An 8,624-nucleotide genomic window follows, 5' to 3' on the forward strand; every position below is an offset into this window, starting at 1 on the left:
GATATAGACGTTTTTAAGGATTTTTTTTAGGAACTATTGTGAAAGATCTGCATGAAAACAGGTGACAAATGGACACTGAGACACAACATTAGGTGTCTGAGGGAGGGGATCTGGATGCGTTACATGAGCGTGTGTGTGTGTGTGTGTGTGTGTGTGTGTGTGTGTGTGTGTGTGTGTGTGTGTGTGTGTGTGTGTGTGTGTGTGTGTGTGTGTGTGTGTGTGTGTGTGTGTGTGTGTGTGTGTGTGTGTGTGTGTATTTTAGCCTACTGAGAGCACTAATGACTAACTTGGACACACAGAGCGGTGGTCCACGTGAAGAGGATGGCCTCTCCAGCTCTCTAGCTGAAGAGCCAGTATTAAATGCTGGTCTCTGATTGGTAGACTTGGATCCTGGGAATTCCTCCCAAGACAATGTATGACAGCCGCTGGCTTAACCCCGTGTGTGTGTGTGTGTGTGTGTGTGTGTGTGTGTGTGTGTGTGTGTGTGTGTGTGTGTGTGTGTGTGTGTGTGTGTGTGTGTGTGTGTGTGTGTGTGTGTGTGTGTGTGTGTGTGTGTGTGTGTGTGTGTGTGTGTGTGTGTGTGTGTGTGTGTGTGTGTGTGTGTGTGCCAGCCTTTTGTTTGCATCTGTTTAGTCACTCAGGTCTTTAGGATGTTGGCGCTTGGCAGGGAAAGACCTGTGTAAGAGATTTGTAAATTAAATCTCTTTGGGGTTTGGAATGGGACTTGGGACAAGGCATTTGGAAACACCACCCTCAGCTTTGGGAGCTTTTGATGTTTGCTGATATTTTATAGACTAAACAATAAATCAGTGAATCAAAAAAAAAAATTATCAAGACTGACTCAGATGAAGACAAAAAATATTTGGGGAAATAAAATATAGTGGAGGCAACTTCCTGATGCTAAATATGTAAATGTTTTCATTTTAACATCCAATATCTGATAAAAAAAAATAGATGGATAAATGCTGTAGTTTCTTGATTGTCCTTCTCAATATTAACTAAAATGTACAGTAGGGTTGGGCGGTATCCAAATTTTGATACCGTCAAACCTCCTCCCTATTTTACCGCGGTATACGGTATTACCGTGACTAATTAAAAATGATGACGTAAGGCTCAGACGGTATCACCAAACTGTTGGCTTGTGCACCGTTCAGAAACTGAATACCAAACACTAATATTGAAACAATAATAACATAACAACAACTTACAAAAAACTACTTTCTCCTCCACACTGTCAAGTGATGACAACATAATTACATAAATTATATTTAATCCTTGTCTCCTATATAAATGCATTGCATTTTTTTAATGACGGTATTGAAACTGATACCGTTGTTATTTTTAAGACCCTGTGTATACCGTATTACCGCCCAACCCTAATGTACACACATACTGTAATGCAACTTTATAACTTGACTCAGAGGCAGCAGCCGCAATTTAGCTGCTCCATTTGTGTGCATTTTAACAACGCATTGTGGCCATGCAGTAGTCATTATGGTCAAGTTGTTGTGTGTGTGCATTTCTGCATGTATGTGTGCAGGCAAAATGTGACCCTGTGGTATTTGTTACGGTGTCCGAGCTTTCTACATTCTTGACGCCTGCACGTGTACGTATGAATGTGTGTGCGCATGTTTTAGGCCTCTCTGCGCTGGCGGTTTAGGGCTATGCGGTGATGTCAATGGGGCAGCAGGGTGGGGTGACATGGGGTTAGAGTTTGGCAGATGTCCTGACTCCAGCAGGCCTCAGAATGTGTCTGACCAGGGTGTGTGTGTGTGTGTGTGTGTGTGTGTGTGTGTGTGTGTGTGTGTGTGTGTGTGTGTGTGTGTGTGTGTGTGTGTGTGTGTGTGTGTGTGTGTGTGTGAGTGTGTGTGTGTCGTGAGTGTATGTATGGTCAGTGGTAGCGGTCACCAGCTGTATGTTAGCAGTGTCCTACACTAATAGTAAAAGTGGTTTATTGGGCACTTTATAGAGCCTGAAACCATTTTATAAATCCGGCCAGCCACAAGACACACAGCATCAGACCAGAGGAGCCTGAGATACTGAGCACTGGTGTGTTCAAGGCTCACCACTAATTTTAATTTACGTAAAATCAATTTTACCAACACGATAATGACAACTGCCTTCAACAGGAATAATGCCATTACAAATGTAGTTTTACACTTTTACGAGTGTTTTACAATACTATAGTTATTTACATTCTATTATCAAGAGCACAGAACGAGCTCCAAATGGACAATATAAACATGTATTTTTTAATTTTATGTATGTTCTAAAGTTGTAAAGTTGATTTTCTGAATATATTGTGTTCTCCTAATACATTCTTTTAGCACATTATTAGGTCCAATTAGTTAAAACTAATGCAGTCTAACACAACAGCCCTGCAATAAACCTGTGGTCATTTTGGAGGCTTTAGTTTGTGGTGCTGTTGAACTGCATTGTGTTATATGTTAACAATATTTTGTCCATCTCATTTACACCAAAAGGAAGACCAAAGTAGTTTGATCTAGGTGTATTTAATAAACTGGCAAATGTAGTTTAATATGGTAAATATACTGTATTGCTGCAGTTTACCTTGTATAGAATGTGCATTTTAAATTAATTTATGGATTGTCATATACCTAGGAATCTATCAAACAAATATATAAGTATTTTACCCAGATTCTAGATCAAGCCCCAAGCTATAGAAACTTGGCAATCTGACTGCCTGACAACGCTAAATCTATTGAAGCACAATGTTTTTCCAAGGTTCGCACCAATATCACACAAAGAGAGTAACATGTCTGAAAGGTGGGAACATTGGGGGAGAAACTATGATGTTGTGACATAATGTGGAGAGCATGCATTCAGTCTTTTGGCTCTGCTCTGTAGTATGGGGGATATGAATGGAACAGCCCATATAAACATCAAAATCATTACAGAAGCAGCCTTTCTCCTCTCCTTTCTCTCTCCTACTCTCTTCTCCTCTCAGTAGCCCCGATCCAATGCTGATAAAACTATCAACAGCACACCTGCACCGGGTTGGAAAGCGGTCTAACCCAAACACACACACACACACACACACACACACACACACACACACACACACACACACACACACACACACACACACACACACACACACACACACACATACACACACATACTGTAGGCCATATATGAACCCGAACGGATGCGGACAAGAATTTTATGAAGCATTTGCTCACCACAAAAAGCTTATTCTCTTCTGCTCTCTCTTTCCGACTTTGGCTGTTTAAGTCACTCTTTTTCTTCTGTCTTTACACATCATCTGTTGTTTTCAGTTGAAGAAATAATTAGGTCAGAAGGGAGTATCACTCAATATTATAAGATATATCACTATATAGTAAAGCTAGTCCTTATATTTCCCTCCAATGTTCCTGTTGTACCTTCTAAGAGATATCAGGCTCAGTGTTTTCAGTTTTAAAAGATTTCAGGATGATACAACCAGAAGTGAACACAAGGGTTTATTTTATGTACTGCAGTTTGGTAGAGCCCTGCTCACAGTCTCCCAATCTTCTGTGTTTCTCGTGAAGGGTTAATAATATGTAAGCAGGGTTGGGATACTGATAGGATTGTGCGTTAGCTATAACACTGTTCTGAGCTCAGAGATTTTTCCCCTCTCAAAAATATCATCACCTAATGTGGGGCTCAAACCTACAACCCTGAGATCAAGAGTCTCATGCTCTACCGACTGAGCTAGCCAGGCTGCACTTATGGGAACAATGGGTCAGAATTCCTGGCTGTGTTCACTCTCATGCTGAGAACATTCAGAAGAATGGAGGGTTGATTCTCCTCACACCCCACCAAAAGTTTATAGTAGGTTATATAATGCCTCAACATCTCAAATTATGTATGTATGAACTTCTTAAGCTGTTAGTGTTGATGCTGGGTAACAGAACAGCACCCTAACACCCCCAGATGTCCTGGGTTTACAGTATGTGACGGTGGACAGAGTGCATTGACCGAGTCTGTGTCGATCCATCATAATTCCAACAATGCAGTTGCTTCCCCACCCTAAAACCTCCCAACGAACCAACGACCCTGAGATCAAGAGTCTCATGCTTTACCTTCTAAGCTAGCCAGGATGTACACTTCAAAAAAAAAAGTGCTGTCTCTAAGATGTCCATTCCATGGTCATGGTCCTTCTTCACCCTTGGCTGAGCTGTGCTATTGCCCTTTCAAAAAGGCCATTGCCCAATGCAGGGCTCAAACCCACAACCCTGAGTTTAAGAATCTCACGTTCCCCCAACTGAGCTAGCCAGGCTACAAACTCGTTGCCCATCACGAAAAAACGATGGGGCTACAACTGGGCAGCTGGGCGCTTGGGTGGCAAGTCTTTTTTTCAGAAGCCAAGGTTGGCTGCAGTCTGTATTGTTTCTCGAGGACAGACAGGGATGAAACCTGCAGGTAAAAATCTCTGTCAGAAGTGGGACTTGAACCCACGCCTCCATTAGGAGACCAGAAGTCCCTTTGCTCAGGAAGGAGTCAACCTTTGAGTCTGCCGCCTTAGACTGCTCAGCCATCCTGACAATAAAAACTCAGAGTTTGGACTTCTCAAGTTACATATAAACAAAAATGATAGGCTTTTTTTCATATATATATATATATATTGTTATCTGTTCTAAATGTACTTTTAAAAGGGATATTTTTCAAGTTTTTAATGCTCAAGTGGTATTTGAGACTCAATGTACTCTGGTAGTAACTCAACTCACATCGACAATATATGCAAATAACTTTACAAATAAATTAACCATCTGGAAGGACTTGATCCTTTTCTTTATCCATTTCTGCTCAAGGTTTGTTTCTTTTTTGGGGTCTTGACCTGCTTATTAATAATCATTGATTTAGTTAAAAATGTAAGTAATAAAGCCTGTTACTCAGAACGGGAAGTCTCTCTTTAGATTAAGTGTGTGGCTCTTAAAATAGCCTTTTTGTTTGTGATTCAGGATCAGGGTTAACCTCTGCTGCCGCTCAGGGTGCGGCGTACACCACATCCACCTCACCGTCTTCCTCTTGGCGTGCTTGGTGCAAGGCGACGGCATCACCGATCACTCTCTCCCTTCAGCACACCGCGGGTCTCCTCGTAGATCAGACCGGGAATGCGCTTCACTCCGCCGCGGCGAGCCAGACGACGAATAGTCTAGCTAGCTGTCTGGATTTACCCTGCAGAGATCTGAGGAGCAGTTAACCCTAGTCCTCATACATCTACCGGAGTTTAGAACGCGAAACACAAAGAAAGCGGAAGGTGTGGGACATCCGGCCTAAAAAGAGGGACATCCGGCGGAATTTCCGACGACACCTGATCAATCCCGGAAATGGAACGTTGTCGATATAGACCCCCCCCCCCCCCCACCCCCGCCAAAAAAAAAAAAAAAAAAAAAAACCCTCCATTACTTTTTTTTCCCCTTTTTTTTGTATTTTTTTTAATTTTCTGTGGTTTGGTTTTGGACTTCAGATCTCTGATGAATCTTAAAGGTGATCGTATATTATGTGTTTACAGTTAACTACTTCCTGCCACATGACCTCAGATGGCCTGACAGGGTTTGGGTGTTGACTGTGTGTCCTGGGCCCTCCCGCTGTGTTGACCCATTGTAAATCATTTCACCCTGTCACTGTCGGCCAGCGAAAACACAGCAATGAATGAAGCCGTTCAAATCAACTGGGTGGTCCCCTGCGCGCACGCGACACACACACACACACACACACACACACACACACACACACACACACACACACACACACACACCCCAAAGTTTGGCAAAAACAGGTGATATTGAGCTGTGTGTGTGTGTGTGTGAAGAAGAAGGTAGCAGTCCAGGCAGCACAGAGTAAGAACGAGTGAAGGTTATAAAAGAGCGATAGAGAACATGAGAGGAAACACTGCCTCTTACTGGTCATTGTCTGCTACTACAACAGATCAAAGAAAATCGATGGAGAGAAGAAACAAAACAAGTAAATACAGTTGAAATACTGGGTTTTATATCCCTTCACGTTTGTGGCTCCGTCTTGTACGGCTCATTGGTTTCTGATCACCGCTGCTGCCTTTCTGCTTTACAACACTGTGTTCAGAAACCTTTTGAAATAAACTGCATGAAATAAAGAAAGTCAGATAGAGAAACGGCAGAGAGATTTTAATTATTCTGTCTTAGAAAGGCTTTTCTCTGTGGTTTAGGTGTTTTTGAATTCTTGTATTTTTTTCTTCTCATCTTTTGTTTCTCTTCTCCCCTCAACCATCATCCTTTTTTTTGTTCGATTCCTCTTTTCCATTTCTTTTCCTCTGCCGTGTGTGTGTTGGGGGGTTATAGTATAATGAGATTCCCAGTGCCCAGGTGCTCTTTCTAGATAATTACTGAGTGTGTTTTTCTGTAGCCAATCTCTGAACTGCCGCAATACCAAATCTGTCACACAGACACACACACACACACACACACACACACACACACACACACACACACACACACACACACACACACACACACACACTCTCACACACACGCGCACAAGGGGGAGAGGGAGAGAGAGCATAAAATTAAATTAATCCCACTATCTTGTTTCTGATTGCAAGCTCGCCACTCTCCAATCCTCTCAAGCTCTCGTTCTTAGATTTTTTTTTTTTCAATCATTCTGTTGTCAATCCTCTATTTGTCTCTTTTCTATTTCTCTTTTCTCTCATCTCTACTTTCTTTTTCCAATTTCTCTATCCCATATCTTGTGCAGGTGTGTGTGCAGAGGATGTATCGACAAAACATTAGTCAGCTGTCTGGGGGGAAAAGAGGTAGAGGCAGATTAACACACGCATGCATGTTTTTTTTGTTCTTCGAAACACGTCCATCACTGATTTGCTGAAATTATTTATTAATAAGTTGAGTGACTGTAGCTGAGGTCGCCTGTAGACTGGACTGACAGGACCAGAGCACTGCATTGCGTTAAAAGAGGATACTGACTCTTTGCCAAATTAGCTTTTTGGATAACGAGGAGACTGTTGCTGTTTCACCTCTGTCTGTCCTGTTTCTCTGTGGTTTTATGATGCTGAGCTACTTCATACTGTCCGCTGAACATCCACAGACTGCATGGACTGCAGTATATTAAATAGATGGTGTGCCCAACCATTGCACAATCCTGAGGTAAAGAAAGTGTCTTTCTTTAATCAAGGAAAGAAAATAAGCAAGTACTCACCTTTAGTGTAACTTGTACTTTAAGTGTATTCTAAAAATCAGTTATTCTGCCTTCATTTAGAGAATTTTGATGAAATATTTTACTCAACTAAGAATGAAATGAGGGTGTACTTTCCAGTCACACTGTTGTCAACCCAACCCCCCATCCCAAAGTACATTGAGAATCCTGGTTGCTGCCCTCTTGTCCAGGTGAATGAATGGAAAATGTACTGTGAGCTTATAAAAAACAAAAGTGATAACTACATTTATCAAAGCAAATTACATGCATATAGTTTCAGTCAAACATCACCAGTCTAAAAACCATGACGGTGAATATTAAATCCAAAACCTTTTTGTTTTATTGCCATGGTAACACTAGTGACATAGCTGTAATTTAAGGCTGTTAATCCTGGGAAGCAGAAAAATATACAATGTTTTATTTCTTCCTATTTTCAACAGTGTGTCACAGTGTCAACAAAATTAAGCCAAATTCAGACAAAAAGTGGGAATAAAAGCCTCTGGAAGTGGTTTACTAGCAGCAGAGCAATGTCACAATGTCATTTTGCGTTCTGGTTCGCACCACTCTTAAATTTAATGTAGAGCTTTGTGCTATAACCAATATTTGGTCCATATTTCAGCCTACACGATGCCCCTATAACACCTTAATAAATTGAGAAGATAGTTCATATGCCGTTTGACTTACTTATTTTATTCCATGCCTAGAATATAACATCTCCGGATGCCAATAGTGCCTGATTCCTGGGTTTGTCGAATTGTCCATGTTCTCCTGGAGAGTAGGTTTCTGTGGACAGATTTGACTTTGTATTACAGTTTTTTTCAATTACTTAAGCACAATTTTGAAGACAGGGACAGTCTTTTTCAAAACACTACACACAATTAGCACAACCACACACCCAATTAGCAGAACACCTTTGCAAAATGAAACACTCTTGCAAAAACTATACACTAATTTATAAAAAACATATTTTGTTACCATATGAAACACACACGTTTCATTTGACTTAAGTTTTAACCAGTTACACACTGCTGTTGCTAACCTAAAACACTTTTAGCAATTCTACTTCTCATTGATTAGAGTACTGTAAATGAAGTACACAGAGAAATTTACAATAAGTTCACCAAACACTACACAAGACCAATGCTGCAGACTGAGGAAAATATAATTTATTTCTCTCCATATACCTAAATCAAGGTTTGCATGCTACTGCAGTAGCGTGCATAACACTGTTAGCTCAGCAAACAACAGACAAACATAAAATATGGTATCCAGTACAGGTTACAATCACAAAAAAAACAACAACAAAAAAAAAAGATCTGAAAAAGTACAGAAAATACTAGACCTTATCTCTTCGCCTAGCTGGATCTGGCCAGAGAATTTCATCAACATCAGGCAATATCCTCATTGGTAAGACAACCGTCTTGAATGTCGAA

At 41.0% G+C, this 8,624-nt stretch overlaps 1 protein-coding gene and 1 non-coding gene across 5 annotated transcripts in view; one reads left to right on the forward strand and one right to left on the reverse strand.

The window, feature by feature from the left end:
• wnt5b (wingless-type MMTV integration site family, member 5b) overlaps positions 1 to 8,624 on the forward strand; it is a 92,809-nt gene that overhangs the window by 3,763 nt on the left and 80,422 nt on the right. The gene's annotated exons all lie outside the window — the stretch shown is intronic.
• Positions 3,652 to 3,724, reverse strand: trnak-cuu. Its single transcript has one exon. It is a non-coding gene; the product is annotated as a tRNA-Lys (tRNA).

The sequence above is a fragment of the Perca fluviatilis genome, chromosome 23, assembly GCF_010015445.1.
Source record: "Perca fluviatilis chromosome 23, GENO_Pfluv_1.0, whole genome shotgun sequence".
In the NCBI taxonomy this organism is placed as follows: Eukaryota; Metazoa; Chordata; class Actinopteri; order Perciformes; family Percidae; genus Perca; species Perca fluviatilis.